The 20,865-nt window shown below is 38.0% G+C and overlaps 1 long non-coding RNA gene and 2 pseudogenes across 1 annotated transcript in view; 2 read left to right on the top strand and 1 right to left on the bottom strand.

Moving 5' to 3' along the window:
- LOC143690147 (uncharacterized) overlaps positions 1–20,865 on the bottom strand; it is a 115,304-nt gene that overhangs the window by 44,323 nt on the left and 50,116 nt on the right. The window lies entirely within an intron of this gene.
- On the top strand, positions 696–1,694 carry LOC143690307 (pre-mRNA-splicing factor RBM22 pseudogene; annotated as a pseudogene).
- On the top strand, positions 17,276–19,873 carry LOC143690146 (integrator complex subunit 6-like; annotated as a pseudogene).

The raw sequence follows: 20,865 nt of genomic DNA, 5'->3' as shown, positions 1-20,865 counted from the left end.
TAATTTTCAAGAAACTTATCAAAACTATAACCAATTACTTGATTAACTACCTAATGCCTATTCTTTCCATTAGACTGTAAGCATAAAGAGGGCAGGGACTTTGTCTTGTTTTTAGCAAAGAGCCTGGAATACAATAATACTTGTTTAAAAATATTTAAATACATGAAATACATTGTGATGAGATACTGAAAAGAGTAAAAATATCTATACTAAACTATTAAGTTAAATTGGTTAAAATAGTCAAAATTATATGTACATATATGTAATTGGAAGGTATAGCAATGGAGAAATGACCTTCAAATATAGTTAATAAATTAATAAACTAATAACAGAATTCTTACATCATTACTGTGACATTGAAATTTCTGTTAAGCATTTACCAGAGTTCTAAGACAATTAACCACTCAGTCTTCAGACTTGCAAATTCAAATACCAAGGATCAGAAAAGTAGTTTTTTTGTTTTTGTCGTTGTTTTCCAAGAGCCATTGTAAAACATCCGTACAAAGCAAACAGTGGAAATAACACGATTTTGGAAATCATGGCAAAACCAAAACTGTAGTACACATATAAGTCTATAAACAGCAAATCAGAATTGACCTCATAAAAAAAAGAAAGTAGAGTCTCAGGGCCTGACAAGAATGTGGCGGTCCTCTCTCCCAACCAGAAAGCCACCACTGCCTCCAAATGCTCTCATGATGGTGACTTCTCTGGGATCCAACACCTATAACAGGCAGAACTAGGAGGATGCAGTCTTCCCCATACCATGCCAGATGTGTCTTAGGAAAAAAACGCATATTCAAATGACCAACGAAAAGTACGGGAAGGAATGCAAAATCTGTACCAGGCCATTCACAGTCTTTAGCTGGTGTCCCAGGGTTCACATGTGTTTCAAGAAAACCAAACCCTGTCAAACCTGCAGCAAATTGAAGAATGTCTGCCTAACCTGCATCTTGGACCTAGAATATGGCCTGCCCATGCAGGTTTGTGATGTGGGATTGTTTTTTTTTTAACATGGGCAGGCACTGGGAAACGAACCCGGGTCCTCGGGCATGGCAGGCAAGCATTCTTACCTGCTGAGTCACTGTGGCCCGCCCTGGGATTGTCTTTTAAAGATCATATGCCAAAGTCAGCTGTCAACAAAGGGTACTACACACAGAATATGGAGAAAGAGATTTCTAACTCTGATGGAACACGATCAGTTGGTTTCCAACTGATGTGGAGAAAGCCACATTTACAGTGACATGCTACTTGAACTAGCCTGGACCACACTCTAAAATAAATGGAATTGACCCCACATTTGCTTCTTCTGGGTGAAAGGAGAATGTAAGAGAGGAGAGGAGTGTCCTTATAGACATGAGAAGCCTACAGAACCAGATGACTCCGTTGCTGATCAGACTATCAAAGACCAATATTATGGAATCAATGATCCTGTGTCAGATAAGCTTCCTGTGTCAGATAAGCCTCTAAAGTGGGCTGCAACAAGGCCTCATCTGGACCCACCAGAGGACAAGACCATCACTACACTATTTGTTGGTGCTCTGGGAGATACTATTACTGAGATGGATCAAAGAAATTATTTCTACTATCTTGGAGAGATTCAAACAAATAAGCTGCCATTAACACATCTGGTTACTACTATGACATTACTAATAAAACCTAATGCCTGCTACCCTTTTCTATATTGGGACAAGTGACTGAACAAATTAGAATGTCCGATAGAGTTATCATCCCAATTATATGTTCATTTTGCATTTTTTTATTTTTGGAAAAAAAAATGACCTGCAGTTAAAAAGAAAACTTTTGACCATTTTTATGTCCATTGGGTATTTTCCTTTTTATCATCTTAAAAAAAAGATTACTAATTTTAATCATTGTAGTGGCATGAGGGCAATTGAACTCTTTTTGAAGTCACACCCTTGGAAAGACATAGAAACCAGCAACCAACACAGTCCAGATCTTTTTTTTTTCCTCTTTTGCACATTTCTTTCTAAAGGAATTTGGCTAATAGCTTTGCTCTCTATGCCAACAAAAAGGCAAAAATTACTTTTTATTCCTGTCAGTCAGATGGAAATACAAATTCCATGGAGCTGCATATCATCATAGAAGCTTGGTGTCTGGAATGAAGTTATTTTAAAGAACTTCTTGTGAGACACTAACAATCTGAAACAAAAAAGCATTGGAGGGTGTTTGCATGGAAGATTTGTGACTTACAGCTGGAACGTCGATCTCCAGCATTCACCTTTGTGTGTCTTTTTTTTTTTTTAACGATTTTAATATTTTTTTTTTTAATTTTTTACATGGGCAGGCACCGGGAATCGAACCTGGGTCCTCTGGTATGGCAGGCGAGCACTCTTGCCTGCTGAGCCACCGTGGCCCGCCCCTTTGTGTGTCTTTAGCATCTCATTTTAATTTCTTGCTCCTGAGCAGGGGTTATCTGTTGGTCTTAGAATGTTTGGATATAACCATATTATAGATGGTAAAGGAAACGTGATGTTGTGTTGTACTGTATTTTAAAATGATTAAAAAATAAGTTAATTTTCAAAAAAAAAAAAGGAACAAATGACCATAATAATTATTTAAACTCCAGTGTCTAAGGTAACTCTCTCTTTAAGCAACCAGAGCAAATACAAATGCAGGTGCCTTAAATATACAAAACTTCAAAAGCCCAAATATTTTTAAAAGGTTAATCTAATGATATCATTCCCCTCATTAAAACCCTCCAATGAGGCGGGGCCAAGATGGCGGCTTAGTAAGGTAGGTGCGTCTTAGTTCCTCCTCCAAAGCAACTACTAGGTGAACTGAAACAGTGCAGAACAGCTCCCAGGGCCACGGAAGGGAATGGACACACAGCGTACCCCAGTCTGGACTGGCTAGTCTGACTGCGAGATTCAGCTGCGGTGAGATCCCCAAACGGCGCGCGATTTCCCGAGCAGCGGCAGCTGTGGCGGCCGGAGCTCCTCCCTCCCTCCTTCCCGGGCCAGCTGATAGTCTCGGAGAGGCAAGTTTCCCAAGCCAAGGCAGCCGGCGCCCCTCTTTTGCGAGCAGCTTTCTGGTCCGGCTACGAGTCTTGGATCAGAGGGCTACCCAAGCCACGGTGGCCCTCCCCCATGGGCGGCTTCCTGGTCCGGTGGGGAATTCCCCAGGCCACGGCGGCCGGTGACCAACGCCCCTCCCCCACGGGCGACTTCCTGGTCTGGTGGCGAATTCCCTGGGCCCACTGTGGCCGGCAACCAGCCACAGGGTCCCCTCAAGCCGCAGCGGCTGACGCCCCCACCATGCGCGGCCCCCCGAACCAACGGAGAGAATTGGATCAGAAATCCCCAGGCCGCGGAGATTGGTGACCGGGGGATCCCTTCCAAACATGTGAGACAAACGTGTGCCACGAGCGCCACCTACTGGGCAGGATAAGAAAAACAGAACCCAGAGATTTCACAGAAAAATCTTACAACCTTGTTGGGTCCGACACCCAGGGAAATCTGACTAAATGCCCAGACACCAGCAGCAGAAGATAACGGTCCACGCTCAGAAGATGGAGAATATGGCCCAGTCAAAGGAACAAACCAATAGTTCAAATGAGATACAAGAGCTGAGACAACTAATGCTGAATATACGAACAGAAATGGAAAACCTCTTCAAAAATGAAATTGATAAATTGAGGGAGGACATGAAGAAGACATGGGCTGAACATAAAGAAGAAATAGAAAAACTGAAAAAACAAATCACAGAACTTATGGAAGGGAAGGATAAAGTAGAAAAGATGGAAAAAACAATGGATACCTACAATGATAGATTTAAAGAGACAGAAGATAGAATTAGTGATTTGGAGGATGGAACATCTGAATTCCAAAAAGAAACAGAAACTATCGGGAAAAGAATGGAAAAATTTGAACAGGGTATCAGGGAACTCAAGGACAATATGAACCGCACAAATATACGTGTTGTGGGTGTCCCAGAAGGAGAAGAGAAGGGAAAAGGAGGACAAAAACTAATGGAAGAAATTATCACTGAAAATTTCCCAACTCTTATGAAAGACCTAAAATTACAGATCCAAGAAGTGCAGCACACCCCAAAGAGATTAGACCCAAATAGGCGTTCTCCAAGACACTTACTAGTTAGAATGTCAGAGGTCAAAGAGAAAGAGAGGATCTTGAAAGCAGCAAGAGAAAAACAATCCATCACATACAAGGGAAACCCAATAAGACTATGTGTAGATTTCTCAGCAGAAACCATGGAAGCTAGAAGACAGTGGGATGATATATTTAAATTACTAAAAGAGAAAAACTGCCAACCAAGACTCCTATATCCAGCAAAATTGTCCTTCAAAAATGAGGGAGAAATTAAAACATTCTCAGACAAAAAGTCACTGAGAGAATTTGTGACCAAGAGACCAGCTCTGCAAGAAATACTAAAGGGAGCACTAGAGTCAGATACGAAAAGATAAAAGAGAGAGGTATGGAGAAGCGTGTAGAAAGAAGGAAAATCACATATGATATATATAATACAAAAGGCAAAATGGTAGAGGAAAATATTATCCAAACAGTAATAACACTAAATGTTAATGGACTGAATTCCCCAATCAAAAGACATAGAATGGCAGAATGGATTAAAAAACAGGATCCTTCTATATGCTGTCTACAGGAAACACATCTTAGACCCAACGATAAACATAGGTTGAAAGTGAAAGGTTGGGAAAAGTTATTTCATGCAAATAACAACCAGAAAAGAGCAGGAGTGGCTATACTAATATCCAACAAATTAGACTTCAAATGTAAAACAGTTAAAAGAGACAAAGAAGGACACTATCTACTAATAAAAGGAACAATTAAACAGAAGACATAACAATCATAAATATTTATGCACCGAACCAGAATGCCCCAAAATACGTGAAGAATACACTGCAATCACTGAAAAGGGAAATAGACTCATATACCATAATAGTTGGAGACTTCAATTCACCACTCTCATCAATGGACAGAACATCTAGACAGAGGATCAATAAAGAAATAGAGGATCTGAATATTACTATAAATGAGCTAGACTTAACAGACATTTATAGGACATTACATCCCACAACAGCAGGATACACCTTTTTCTCAAGTGCTCATGGATCATTCTCAAACATAGACCATATGCTGGGTCACAAAGCAAGTCTTAACAAATTTAAAAAGATTGAAATCATACACAACACTTTCTCGGATCATAAAGGAATGAAGTTGGAAATCAATAATAGGCGGAGTGCCAGAAAATTCACAAATACGTGGAGGCTCAACAACACACTCCTAAACAATGAGTGGGTCAAAGGAGAAATTGCTAGAGAAATTAGCAAATACCTCGAGGCCAATGAAAATGAAAACACAACATATCAAAACTTATGGGACGCAGCAAAGGCAGTGCTAAGAGGGAAATTTATTGCCCTAAATGCCTATATCAGAAAAGAAGAAAAGGCAAAAATGCAGGAATTAACTGTCCACTTGGAAGAACTGGAGAAAGAACAGCAAACTAATCCCAAAGCAAGCAAAAGGAAAGAAATAACAAAGATTAGAGCAGAAATAAATGAAATTGAAAACATGAAAACAATAGAGAAAATCAATAAGGCCAGAAGTTGGTTCTATGAGAAAATCAATAAGATTGATGGGCCCTTAGCAAGATTGACAAAAAGAAGAAGAGAGAGGATGCAAATAAATAAGATCAGAAATGGAAGAGGAGACATAACTACTGACCTGACAGAAATAAAGGAGGTAATAACAGGATACTATGAACAACTTTACGCTAATAAATACAACAATTTAGAGGAAATGGACGGGTTCCTGGAAAGACATGAACAACCAACTTTGACTCAAGAAGACATAGATGACCTCAACAAACCAATCACAAGTAAAGAAATTGAATTAGTCATTCAAAAGCTTCCTAAAAAGAAAAGTCCAGGACCAGACGGCTTCACATGTGAATTCTATCAAACATTCCAGAAAGAATTAGTACCAACTCTCCTCAAACTCTTCAAAAAAATTGAAGCGGAGGGAAAACTACCTAATTCATTCTATGAAGCCAACATCACCCTCATACCAAAACCAGGCAAATATATTACAAAAAAAGAAAACTACAGGCCAATCTCTCTAATGAATATAGATGCAAAAATCCTCAATAAAATTCTAGCAAATCGTATCCAACAACACATTAAAAGAATTATACATCATGACCAAATAGGATTCATCCCAGGTATGCAAGGATGGTTCAACAGAAGAAAATCAATTAATGTAACACAACATATCAACAAATCAAAGCAGAAAAATCACATGATCATCTCAATTGATGCAGAGAAGGCATTCGACAAGATTCAACATCCTTTCCTGTTGAAAACACTTCAAAAGATAGGAATACAAGGGAACTTCCTTAAAATGATAGAGGGAATATATGAAAAACCCACAGCTAATATCATCCTCAATGGGGAAAAATTGAAAACTTTCCCCCTAAGATCAGGAACAAGACAAGGATGTCCACTATCACCACTATTATTCAACATTGTGTTGGAGGTTCTAGCCAGAGCAATTAGACAAGAAAAAGAAATACAAGGCATCAAAATTGGAAAGGAAGAAGTAAAACTATAACTGTTTGCAGACGATATGATACTATACATCGAAAACCCAGAAAAATCCACAACAAAACTACTAGAGCTAATAAATGAGTACAGCAAAGTAGCAGGTTACAAGATCAACATTCAAAAATCTGTAGCATTTCTATACACTAGCAATGAACAAGCGGAGGGGGAAATCAAGAAACGAATCCCATTTATAATTGCAACTAAAAGAATAAAATACCTAGGAATAAATTTAACTAAAGAGACAAAAAACATATATAAAGAAAACTACAAAAAACTGCTAAAAGAAATCACAGAAGACCTAAATGATGGAAGGGCATACCGTGTTCATGGATTGGAAGACTAAATATAGTTAAGATGTCAATCCTACCTAAATTGATTTACAGATTCAATGCAATACCAATCAAAATCCCAACAACTTATTTTTCAGAAATAGAAAAACCAATAAGCAAATTTATCTGGAAGGGCAGGTTGCCCTGAATTGCTAAAAACATCTTGAGGGAAAAAAACGAAGCTGGAGGTCTTGCACTGCCTGACTTTAAGGCATATTATGAAGCCACAGTGGTCAAAACAGCATGGTATTGGCATAAAGATAGATATATCGACCAATGGAATTGAATAGAGTGCTCAGATATAGACCCTCTCATCTATGGACATTTGATCTTTGATAAGGCAGTCAAGCCAATTCACCTGGGACAGAACAGTCTCTTCAATAAATGGTGCCTAGAGAACTGGATATCCATATCTCACACCCTACACAAAAGTTAACTCAAAATGGATCAAAGATCTAAACATTAGGTCTAAGACCATAAAACAGTTAGAGGAAAATGTAAGGAGATATCTTATGAATCTTACCATTGGAGGCAGTTTTATGGACCTTAAACCTAAAGCAAGAGCACTGAAGAAGGAAATAAATAAATGGGAACTCCTCAAAATTAAACACTTTTGTGCATCAAAGAACTTCATCAAGAAAGTAGAAAGACAGCCTACACAATGGGAAACAATATTTGGAAACGACATATCAGATAAAGGTCTAGTATCCAGAATTTATAAAGAGATTGTTCAACTCAACAACAAAAAGACAGCCAACCCAATTACAAAATTGGAAAAAGACTTGAATAGACACCTCTCAGCGGAGGAAATACAAATGGCCAAAAGGCACATGAAGAGATGCTCAATGTCGCTGGCCATTAGAGAAATGCAAATCAAAACCACAATGAGATATCATCTCACACCCACCAGAATGGCCATTATCAACAAAACAGAAAATGACAAGTGCTGGAGAGGATGCGGAGAAAGAGGCACACTTATCCACTGTTGGTGGGAATGTCAAATGGTGCAACCACTGTGGAAGGCAGTTTGGCGGTTCCTCAAAAAGCTGAATATAGAATTGCCATATGACCCAGCAATACCATTGCTGGGAATCTACTCAAAGGAATTAAGGGCAAAAACTCAAACGGACATTTGCACACCAATGTTTATAGCAGCGTTATTTACAATTGCAAAGAGATGGAAACAGCCAAAATGTCCATCAACAGACGAGTGGCTAAACAAACTGTGGTATATACATACGATGGAATATTATGCAGCTTTAAGACAGGATAAAATTATGAAGCATGTAATAACATGGATGGACCTAGAGAACATTAGGCTGAGTGAGTCTAGCCAAAAACTAAAAAACAAATACTGTATGGTCCCAATGATGTGAATCGACATTCAAGAATAAACTTGGAATATGTCATTGGTAACAGAGTCCAGCAGGAGGTAGAAACAGGGTAAGATAATGGGTAATTGGAGCTGATGGGATACAGACTGTGCAACAGGACTAGATACAAAAACTCAAAAATGGACAGCACAATAATACCTAATTGTAAAGTAATCATGTTAAAACACTGAATGAAGCTGCATCCGAGCTTTAGGTTTTTGTTTTGTTCTGTTTTGTTTTGTTTTGTTCTTAGTATTATTACCTTTATTTTTTTTCTCTATATTAACATTCTATATCTTTTTCGGTTGTGTTGCTAGTTCTTCTAAACCGATGCAAATGTACTAAGAAATGATGATCATGCATCTATGTGATGATGTTAAGAATTACTGATTGCATATGTAGAATGGTATGATTTCTAAATGTTGGGTTAATTTCTTTTTTTCCATTAATTAATAAAAAAAAAAACTGCATGGGTCCAGTGACCCCTGTGTTCCTTCCTCCCTGTGGAAACATGTATATGTATCCTATGACTGTTTCTCCTTTGTATGTTGGCAGCAAATAACTTGTTATGAGTTTTCAAAGGTCCAAAGTCAGAGGATAATTTTGCCTTAGAACAGACCACAGCTGTAACTAACTTTGATAGGAATTTGCATGTTTCTAACTTTGTATTTCATGTATATTGCTACTGAAATGGTTTAAGGTTCTCTGATATTGTTATGGAATGAATGTATTTTGTATATGGGGAAAACATGTCTTTTTTAGGGTCTAGAGGGTGGAATGTGCTAGTTTGAAAGGATATATGTCCCCTAGAAAAGCCATGTTTTAATCTAAATCCATTTCATACAGGCAGAATAATCCCTATTCAATACTGTATGTTTGAAACTGTAATCAGATCATCTCCCTGGAGATGTGATTTAATCAAGAGTGGTTGTTAAAATGAATTAGGTGACGACATGTCTACACCCATTTGGGTGGGTCTTGATAAGTTTCTGGAGTCCTATAAAAGAGAAAATATTTTGGAGAATGAGAGATTAGGAGAGAGCAGAGAATGCTGCAACACCACAAAACAGAGAGTCCATGAGCCAGCGACCTTTGGAGATGAAGAAGGAAAATGCCTCCCAGGGAGCTTCATGAAACCAGAAGCCAGGAGAGAAAGCTAGCAGATGATGCCATGTTCACCATGTGCCTTTGCACTTGAGAGAGAAACCCTGAACTTCATCGGCCTTCTTGAACCAAGGTATCTTTCTCTGGATGCCTTAGATTGGACATTTCTATAGACTTGTTTTAATTGAGGCATCTTCTCAGTCTTAGAACTGTAAACTAGCAACTCATTAAATTTGTCTTTTTAAAAGTCATTCTGTTTCTGGTATATTGCATTCTGGCAGCTAGAAAACTACAACAGTCATAGTTATTATTTTTTGAATAACTTTATCTCATATATCTTTTAGCTATTGTTGTTTGGTTTATCTCTCCAGCAATCAACTCTCCAGCTAGTGGCAAGAGGCAGATATTAACTAAGTGAGAAACTAACAAAATTGACAATCCACTCTTATCCTGTTCCTATTTTATTCCCATTTATGTCATGACTAGCAGAAGAATTGAGATGTAGATGTGTGAACTAAAAACTATGTTCCGTTAGGTCAGATTATATGGCTACATAATAAAATTTTAAACTGAAAATGTTAAAAAAAAAAAAAAAAAACCTCCAATGAGAATTTCTGATACTCTCACAAGCAGTGGGAACAACAAATCAATAGTTCAAGTCCCCAATCTTGGGCTTTGCCCCTATGAAACTTATTCCTGCAAAGGAAAGGCTAAGACATCAAAGGATTGAGAAAACCTTCTCGACCAAAAGGAGAAAGAGAGAAATTAGACAAAATAAAGTATCAGTAGTTGAGAGATTTCAGAGTCGAGAGGTTATTCTGGAGGTTATTCTTATGCATTATATAGATATTCCCTTTTTAGTTTATGGTGTATTAGAGTGGCTAGAGGGAAGTACCTGAAACTGTAGAGCTCTGTTCCAGTAGCCATGTTTCTCGAAGATGATTGTATAATGATATACCTTTTGTAATGTGACTTGTGATTGTGAAAACCTTGTGTCTGATGCTCCTTTTTTCTACAAAATGGATAGATGAGTAAAAAATAAACAAATAATGGGGGGGAGCAAAGGTTAAAATAAATTGAGTAGATTGAAATACTAGTGGTCCATGAGAGAGAGGGGTAAGGGATATGGCATGTATGAGTTTTTTTTTTTCCTTTTTATTTCTTTTCCTGTAGTGATGCAAATGTTCAAAAAATGATCATGGTGATGAATACACAACTATGTGATGATATTGTGAGCCACTGATTGTACACCATATATAGAATGTTTGTATGTCAAGAATGTTTGTATGTTTCTTTGTTGTTTACAATAAAAATATTTTTAAAAATTAGGCTAAGAGTCACCCTCAGAGAACCTCTTTTGTTGCTCAGATGTGGCCTCTCTCTCTAAGCCAACATGGCAAGGTAACCCACTGCCCTCCCCTCCTGCGTGGGACATGACTCCCAGGGGTGTGAATCTCCCTGGCAATGTGGGACAGAAATCCCAGGATAAGCTGGAACTCAGCATCAAGGGATTGAGAAAAACTTGTTTATCAAAAGGAGAAGAGAGAAATGAGACAAAATAAAGTTTCAGTGGCTACAATTTCAAACAGAATTGAGAGGTTATCCTGCAGGTTATTCATACATATTATATGGATATCCCTTTTCAGTTTATGGTGTATTTGAGTGGCTAAAGGAAAGTACCTGAAACTGTAGAGCTGTACTCCAATAGCCTTGTTACTTGAAGATGATTGTATGAAGATATAACTATTACAATGTGACTGTATGATTGTGAAAACCTTGTATCTGATATTCTCTTTATCTACAGTATGGACAGATGAGAAAAATTATGGATAAAAAATAAACAAATAATGGGGGAACAAATGTTAAAATATATTGGATAGATGGAAATACAAGTCGTCAGTGAGAGCGAGGGGTAAGGGTATGATATATATAAATTTTTTCTTTTTGTTTCTTTTTCTGGAGTGATGCAAGTGTTCTAAGAAATTATCATGGTGATGAATATACAACTATGAGATGATATTGTGAGTCATTGATTGTATACACCATGTATGGAATGTTTGTATATTAAGAATGTGTTTGAATGTTGTTTTTCAATAAAAATATATTTTTAAAAACCCTCCAATGGCTTCCCATTACACTTAAAAAAGAAAATCCAAACTCCCTACAATGGCCTTAAAGGCCCAACATTTCCTGGCTCCTGCCAACCTCTTGACCTCCTTTCCTGTCATCCCTCCAGCCCCTTGCTTATTGATATATTTTCACTTCCTTTCTATTCTGGAATATAACATGCTCATAAGTATTTTATAGCCTTTGCACTAGGTTCTCTGTCTGCCTGGAATGCCCTTCCAATCAATTTATGCATGGCTAGCTACTTATCATCCAGGGTTCAGTTCAGATATTACCTTATCAGAGAGACTTTCCTGACTACCCAATCTAAAGAAACCTCCCCAAACCCTTGCTCTTCAATTTAACATCACTCTAGAAAGCATTATGGTTCTTAATATATTTGTCCCTTCCTCCCTAATTATAGAGCCTTTTTATGGGCCCATGGTTACTCAGAACAAAGATTTCATTTCTAGGCTTCTCTTGCAGTTGAATGCAGCCATGTGAGTATAATCTGCCATTGGGAAGTGCTGTGTAGCTGCACCCTGGAACCCTCCTTATGACACAATGAGAACATGCCCTTTCTTTGCACCTTTCTCTATTCTGCTATCTTAAATGTGGTGATTTCCAATAGCATATCTGGCAGAAAAATGAAAGACAGCAGGAAAGGTCATAAAAGCTCAGATTACCTACTTGGACTTTGATATGAAAGAAACAAATGTCTATACTCTTAAAGTTGCATTTGATGGGGTTTTCTATCACTCACAACTAAGTACACTATACAAAAACTTATATATAAGTTGCTATCCTGTTTTACCATGCTGCTCTGACAAATACTACACAATGGGGTGACTTGAACAATGGAAATGTATTGGCTCATCGTTTCCAGACCAGAAGTCCATCAGCTGTAACATTCTGCCGCTGGCTTCCAGAGATCCTCAGGCTTCTGTAGCTTGTATCCCTAAATCATGTCAAGTGGTAATGTCCTCTCCTTTCTCTTCCAGGTCACCACGGATATCTAGCTTCCAGGTCCTCCTTCTGACTTTCTCTCAGTGTGTCTGGATTTCTTCAGCTTATAAAGGATTCTAGTAATCTGCACTAAGGCCCACCCTCATTCAGTTGGGCTACACCTTAACTAGAAACGACATCTTCAAGAAATCCTATTTACAATGGGTTCACACCCACAGGAGTGTGTGAACATGTCTAAATTGCAGTACATAGTTCAAACTACCATAGCTGTCATACAGTAAAAGAGGGGATCCTAACAAAGAAATGTAAAAGATATTTTTAAATCACCAAAGATGATGCAAAATGTCATTGGTTGAGGGTTCATGGGTGGTTCAGTGGTAGAATGCTCACCTTTCATGTGGGAGACACAGTTCAATTCCCAGACCATGCACCCCCCAAAAAATAGAAAATAAAAATAAATTTTTTAAAATGTCATTGGTTATAAAATGCATCCTAGTGTAGAGATATGAAAAAAATCTTAAAATTGATGAAGTATACTTATTTAATTTATTAACAACATTATTTTTCTGTTGCTTGCCATAGTTCAAATTATGTTTTCCTTACTTTTTCACTCACTTATTTATTATTGCTTTACTTTCCCTTGCAATATAATATCCATGAGATTACGGCCTTTTCAATCTTGTTTACCAATACATTTCTAGCCTAGAGAGTTACCTGATTTTTATTTGTACTCAAGCAATGTATGTTGAATAAATGAGCAAATAAAATTAGGTAATAATTAGCTTGCACTTTCCAATATCATTCTAAAGCAGGAATTCTTAACTGTGGTTCATAAATGAGCTTTAAGGCTTACTATACCTGCTGAGAATATATATAGAACTTATCTTAGATGCCTATGGCAAATACCGTGGGTCGACTTGCTCAGCAACCATCCCTGTTCTCTCTAGTGTGCTTTTCTGTACTTCACAAGCCTGGAAGCTAAATACCACGTTTTTCAGAATTCCTTGCAGCTTTAGCACTGCATGCAAATTAGATTCCATCCATTCGAGGCAAATGCATGAAATTTAGAAGACAGATTGAGTCAGAGACAATCTTACTATTGTTGTTTTTGTTGACCAGCAAGGTGATACAGCTATGGATATCAAGAGTCAGTAATGTAATATCAGCCAGACCCATTGTTCTAGTGTCTAGCGTTGAGCACCAAGGATTTTAAAAGGTAGCTATAACAGTAACAGCATTAAATTCCAGATTCTGGTTTCCTGTTCCCTGGATCAAATTATGATATTGTGATGTTAGACTCAATAGTTCCAGTACTGGCATCCTGATTTCCTTTCCTTCAGCCCTTCCAAGAATTTTTAAGCACTTATTCTCTAGTCAAATCTGTTTCTGCTTAAAATACCTAGAGAAGTTATTCTATCCTCTTTTAAACCCTGACTGGCACAGATACCAGAAGCAGTTGCAGGAAATAGGCTCCCAAGAACAGAAATGTGGATTTGATTATCTGATATGGTTGGATTGAAGACAGAGGTTACTCGGTTACTATGAAAATGGACATTTGTGGCCCATGCAGTAGGAAAATGGTTACTTAAATTAGCACTTGTGGTTTCTTAGAATAAAGTGCCTATTGTAGGAATGGTTTCAACCAATCGCCTGGCAATTAAATTGGGAAAGGGAATATAAAGATTGTCCTGACGCACTTAGAAAGAAAATGACCAGCTTAGGATTGTTTTTTTTGGGGGGGGGGGGGGTGCATGGTCCTGGAATCGAACCCAGGTCTCCTGCATGGAAGGCAGGCATTCTAATCACTAAACTACCTGTGCACCCCAGCTTAGGATTTTTAATTCTCATTTTAAAATAGGGTTAGAAGACCAAAGATCTCCTTTCACTTTCTAAACAAATCTATCTTATTTTTTAAATCATAGGGCTCAAATACCTGAAAATCAATCAGAGTATGATCATAAGGAGTAAGGAATTACAATTTAAGTTTAATTCAGAGGCTCATCAGGCTTTCTGTGTGAAAGAGTGGGTACTGAGCAGAAAGACTGAGGCTTAGGAACTGGAGTGGGGTCACTAGATGGGTCTAGATGACTGAGTACTCTGGACCCCCAAAAGCCACTTAGTCTCCTTTAGCAGTTGCATTAGTTATCAATTGCTGCTTAACAAGTTACCACGAAACACAGTAGTAAAGAAACTTTTACTACCTCACAATTTCTCAAGGTCAGGAATCTGGGTTGTGTTTAGCAAGTACTTCTATCTCAAGATCTCTCACAAGGATGCAATTAAAGGTGTCAGCTGGGGATGTAATTGTCACAAGACTCTACTGGTGAAGATCCACTTCCAAGCTCACCCACATGGCTATCAGCAGGCCTCAAGTCTTCACTGGATGTCTTGCTTGATAAGGCTGCTTACAACCTGGCAGCTGGCTTCCCTGAGAGTAAGCAACCAAGAGAGCATAAGTGGGTATCCAAGATAGAAACCACAGCCTCTTTGTAACAATTTCAAAAGTTATACTTCATTACTCTTTCCATATTTTACTTATAAATGAACCACTAGGTCCAGCTCACGCTCAAGGAAAAAGGATCAGCATGGAATGAATACCAAAGGTAGGAATCATTGAGGACCACATTAAAGGTTGCCTACCACAGCAGTAAAAGTGGTCTCCCTCCTCTTGTGTCTGCCTTAAATTTTTTTTTAAGGATCTTGTATGAAGTAGTGGCAAGTTAATTTTCAAGAGGACCATTTTCCTCATGCCTCTCTTCCTTTCTCTTCTCATTCTCCCAGACAGTGATGTGCTCAAGCCAGCTCATACCAGTCCCTGAGAGATAACTGTGCACATCTGTCCAACTTAATGTTCACAGATTTGAGGTTGGTAGCTTGAAAATGGTCATAGTAGGAATATTTACACCATGGAATTGGCAAATGCTACAAATCAAGTTTTTCAGAAAGCTGATTTACTAGCACACTACTACCCCCCATATCTATAAAGTCAGATTTTTGCATGCCCTGAGGAGATTATAGAGTCTGGCCCTGGAGGAGAAGGCCAAAAAAGATTGAAACATCTTGCTAATATATATTTGCAGAAACCTTGGTATTAAGTGTAGGGATGAATTCTAAATCTTCTCTAAGAAGGAGGACTTTAGATCATGACAAAAGGTCCTGGATGGTTGAACTTATCAGGATTCTAGATTGGAAATACTTGTTTAATAGTTTGGAATGGTTAGAAGAGACTGCTGTTGGTTGACTACAGACTGCACTCAATGGTGTCTAAACTAAATTGAGTGAACAATCATAAAAATTCAGACTATAGGAAACAGGTCTTGGGTTCTTCAATGGATAAATTATGAGAAAGGAAGAAATGGAAGATGAATTTTCAGATTAAAAGAAAATTAAAAGACAATCAAATATCTCCCTAGTGAGTGAGACAGACAACGAAAAAATATGTATCATATATAGCCAAAGAACAACAAGAATTCAAACAGATTTGTACACCAATGTTCATAGCAGCATTATTCATAATAGCCAAAAAGTTCAACAACTCAAGTGTCCATCAACAAATGAATAGATAAATAAAATGTGCTATACACATATTATTCTAGTTTGCTAGCTGCTGGAATGCAATATACCAGGAATGGAATGGCTTTTAAAAAGGAGAATTTAATAAGTTGCTAGTTTACAGTTCTAAGGCTGAGACAATTAAAACAAGTCTATAGAAAGGTCCAAACTAAGGCATCCAGGGAAAGATACCTTGATTCAAGAAGGCCGAAGGCATTCAGCATTTCTCTCTCAGCTGGAAGAGTACATGGCAAAGTCTGCTAGTTTTCTCTTTCAGCTCCTTGGTTTCATGAAGCTCCCCAGGAAGCATTTTCCTTCTTCATCTCCAAAAGTCACTGGCTGGTGGACTCACTGCTTTGTGATTCTGCAGCGTTCTGAAGCTTTCTCCAAAATACTTCTTTTATAGGATTCCAGTAAACTAATCAAGACCCACTTACAATGGGTGGAGATACGTCTCCATCTAATCAAGTTTAATACTCACAACTGATTAAGTTACATCTCCGTGGAGACAACATAATCGAATTTCCAACCTATACTACTGAATAGGGATGAGAAGAAACCATTGCTTCCACAAGTTTGATTAGGATTAAAACATGGCTTTTCGAAGGTAGATACATCCTTTCAAATTGGCACACATGTAGAGGAATATTATTCAGTCATAAAAAAGGATGAACCTTGAAAACATTATGCTAAGTAAAATGAGCCAGACACAAAAGGACAAATATTGTGTGATTAAACTTATAGGAAATATCCAGAATAAACAAATCCATAGAAACATATGGTATACTTGAGATTACCAGGTACTGGAGGGAGGAAGGAATGGGGAGTTATGAGCTAATGGGTACAGAGTTACTATTTAGGGTGGTGAGAAGTTTTGGTGAGGGATGGTGGTAATGGTAATACAACATTGTAAATGTAGTGAATTCCACTGAATTATACTCTTAAAAATGGTTGAAATAGGTCCCTCTGCTGCCATAGGGGCGGGTGAGAAGAATAGGGCTTGGCCATGAGCAGGGTAAGGGGCTCTTGGGTTGTGGGGGTGGCATGGAGGGGTGCTGCATGTGCGGTACTGGGGAGGCGAGGGAGGAGGGGGTGTGGCGGGGGGACCCCAGGCCTGTGCACTTTGCTCGGGCTCTCCCACAGCTTTGCACCTGGGACTCTGACAGCCCCGGAGATAGGTTCATGGTGGTTACTTTCAAAAAGCTGCCCTATGCCATTAAGGCTGGATGGAAAGAGAATCAGCGTGTATGAATGAACTAAAAAATCCTCAGTCTGAAGGACTTACAACTCTTGGTCAGTCCCTAAGGGCAGCTTTTGTTTTATTAAATTTAAACAGATTAGTAACTGGCATAGAAAATTTGGGCAGAGAAGAAACCCTTTTTTCTTGGAGCTAGCAAGAATTATTACAGTTACTAATGGGAGCAAGTTGATTACTACCAGTGGAGTCCAAGATGAGCTCCATTTACCTCTAAGTTCTCCTTTGCCCGAAAGTGAATTGACCAAAGAACCCTTTTGTTGGGTCACAGACTCTGTGCATTAGTGTTGCAGTTGCCTGGCACCACAGAAATGAAATGGACAGGGGTGCCTATAGATGACTCTGCAATCACACCCATGTGGGAAGTGACAGGAGGTCGCTCACACTCTGTATGTTCTCTAAGAATGCTTAATCAGTTTCTGAAGTCCCTGGTGCAAAAGATGCAAACTGAGCAGGTAAAAAACTTTGAAAAAGCAAGACCAAATCCTTCACTGTAGAAGATAGGCAACCAGATATATCAAGGCCTTTTGGATCTCACCTTGGCAAAATTGTCACTAGCTCATATATGTCAGACCAAATCCTAAGACTGGGGTTCCTATCGGTCACTGGCCTGTACCAGAATCTTTCTGGCCAGATCAGAATTCTCTACCATAACCACCTCATTCATCTCATTGTGTAGTGAGGTTCTCTTGTACAGACTATGAACCAATAGTTATTGGCAAATTGCCTTTTGACAAGTATGAGTTGGAACCTTCAACACTGACCTGATTTATTCTGGAAAGAAAATCTCCTCAAACATATTGGCAGGTATATGTGAGCAATAATGCAAAATATAGTGAACTTGGCCATCCTTATGGCTACTTGAAAGCCAGCATGGCACTGAAATGTGTCAACTTATTTGTGATGCCTTACAATTATCCAGTCCTTCTTCCCCTTTTAGTTAAGTTTCTAGGTATTGTGTAGATGTAAGTTTTTGAGGACTGCTTCTCCAAAAGCAGTTGGAGAAGACTTCTTTCTCTCCTGGTATCATCTCAGATTTAAGAGTGGCAGTCAAAATACAAACGCCTTGTTTAAAGTACATAAAGCAAAACCAATGCTGAAATGACAGTCATTTGAAAGTTATCTGAAGACAATGCCTCCCTGCTATCTTGGGCCCTTGAAGAAAGCTGTTAGAATAATGGGTGCACCTAACCTAACAGCAGACAGTTTGGAATATGGACTTGGTTACAGTGACATGTCATACCTCAAAAAAATTGAATCAAAAGGCCAAAATAGAATCTGAGAAGTCATTGGATTTCTAGGCAAAATAAGTAGTACAGGAAACTGGAATTAAGGTCTGCAGCTGGTCACACAGTTTATCAATGGCTAATAAGAAAGATTTTCAGCAACTGCTCCAGGGAATTTCAGAAGATGTTCCACAGACTGCTAGACCTTAACATGAAGGAGTACACTGGTTTCCAAGTGGCTTTGCAGAATAAGGATTTGAAACCACAGATATTCAGAAATGTTTATGGCATACCAAGACAGAATCTTTTGGATCACTTAACAAGAATAAGGTCTAATCTTTTGAAGAGCACCTGCAAATTTCTCAAAGGACATGTTGAAGAAAATGAAATCAATGTTTGAAATTTTATTTTCAAAATCTGTACTATTTTATGCCACAATATGTTTAGTTGGAACAAACTGATTTAGAAAATGTGATCAAGTGCACAGTGTTCCTATACCACAAATGGGAAACTACCAGGAATACTTTAAGCAAGTACCTTCTCCACTAAGAGAAATTGATCCTGATCAGTCTCAAAGATTGCTTTGAACTGGATTAAGAAAAAAAAGTATGATGATAGATAAAGCAGATGGATTTGTGGCTGGACCTCAAAATAAATATAAACAACCTGGAGACCCCAAATGTGTGTCTCTGCTACTCAGGAGCAGACAACAGAATCCTGTTGTGAACAGTTATATTGGAGGAAAAGGACCACCTGAACCTTTTTTAATAAGATCAAGCACAGCCAGATCTTATTAAACCCCTTCCTTTTCATAAGAGTTCAGAAACCACTAATGATTCAACAATGGATGATGTGGTTGAAAATAAAGTTACAGACCAACTTTCATCACCAAATACTCTGAATATTCAATTGTCAACATTCTCTTCTCCAGCCAATTTACCGGAATGACCAACCAGTCATACAAAGGCTGCTGGTCATGATCACTTAGGAACTAATGACCTCAGTGTTGGTGGTTATTTAGAAAATCACACGGAACCATGAGATAACCAACAATGTGCTAAAGAGAATATACCAGCATCTTCACTCAACAAAGGAAAGAAACTTATGCATTGCAGAAGACATGAAGAGGTAAACACTGAACTAAAAGCACAAATAATGAGAGAGATTCAAAAGCCAGGAAGAAAATATGAAAGAATCTTCACTTTACCAAAGCATGTGCAAGGCATTTAAACACAAGACTAATAATTTTACAAAATGTCATTTAAGAAGCATTAAGGTTTAAGAAACGAATGCTCTTCTTGGGGAACTTCTTGGATGAAATTCACTGAAAAGCCAATCAGGTCAATCATATTAATAGTAATTAAAAGAAAATAGAATATGGCCATTAATTTCACTATTGTCTCCAAATGCAAAGTAAATATAAGACTGTTGTGATCTTGCATTCACTTTTTGACATGCATTGTTGGTTATTTGAAATACTAAAAGAAGTCTACAGATCTTTTTTCCAATATTTTACAGTGACCTTTTCTTCATTTTGGTTTATTTTTGTAATGTGAAAAGTAGGACTCTAAAAAACATTTTTATTTAATAAACTAACAATATTCCTCCAAATTTTTGCTTGCATTTACTCTTGCATGTCAATTTCCCTCAGGTTCTATTTTCTTAAGCCAACCTTTAAAATTGTCATCTGTTATAGTTGAACTTTGCCAAAAAATAAAAAAAGAACTTAGGCTGTAATTTGGGGCAAAAAGTGCATGAATTAAAACTAGGTAATGTTTTGTATATACAGTTATTTTGGATTTATTACTGTAAGTTGATAAATGTATTTTGAAGAACATTTAAGAAAAGCACTTTTGTTATTGCATCCATAAATGCTCTATTTTACTCCAAAAAATGGTAAATAGCAAGTTTTATATTATATATATGTGGGGGGGATCTATGTGTTATTACAATACCTTTCTTAAAAAGAAAGAAATCAAGAGTTCATCAAAGATGGGCATACAAAGATATTCTGATGATAAAAAAAATGGAACTAACTTAAATGTCTAAAAGTAGGAAACTGGTTTTTACAATTATATCAGTAAGAGATAGAAAAAAGGGAAGGGAAGGGAAGGGAAAGTAAAGGAGGGAGAGAGGGAGGGAGATATGAAGAAAGGGAGGAAGTTCTGAGACAAGATGGAAGAGTATTCCAGGCAATGGGAACAGCAAGGCCTTCAGTGGGGGTGGTGCTGAGAGCTCAAGAAGCAGCAAGGACGCCAGTACAGCTGGAAAAGGGTAAATAAGGAAGAAGGGGAAGGGGTGAAGTCAAGAGGTTTCCTGAGACCAGAACTCATAGAGCCTTAAAGGCCAACTTTTA

The sequence above is a fragment of the Tamandua tetradactyla genome, chromosome 7 (assembly GCF_023851605.1).
Source record: "Tamandua tetradactyla isolate mTamTet1 chromosome 7, mTamTet1.pri, whole genome shotgun sequence".
NCBI classification, from domain to species: Eukaryota; Metazoa; Chordata; class Mammalia; order Pilosa; family Myrmecophagidae; genus Tamandua; species Tamandua tetradactyla.
Note: the sequence above shows the minus strand (reverse complement) of the source record. Positions and strands in the feature narration are given on the sequence as shown.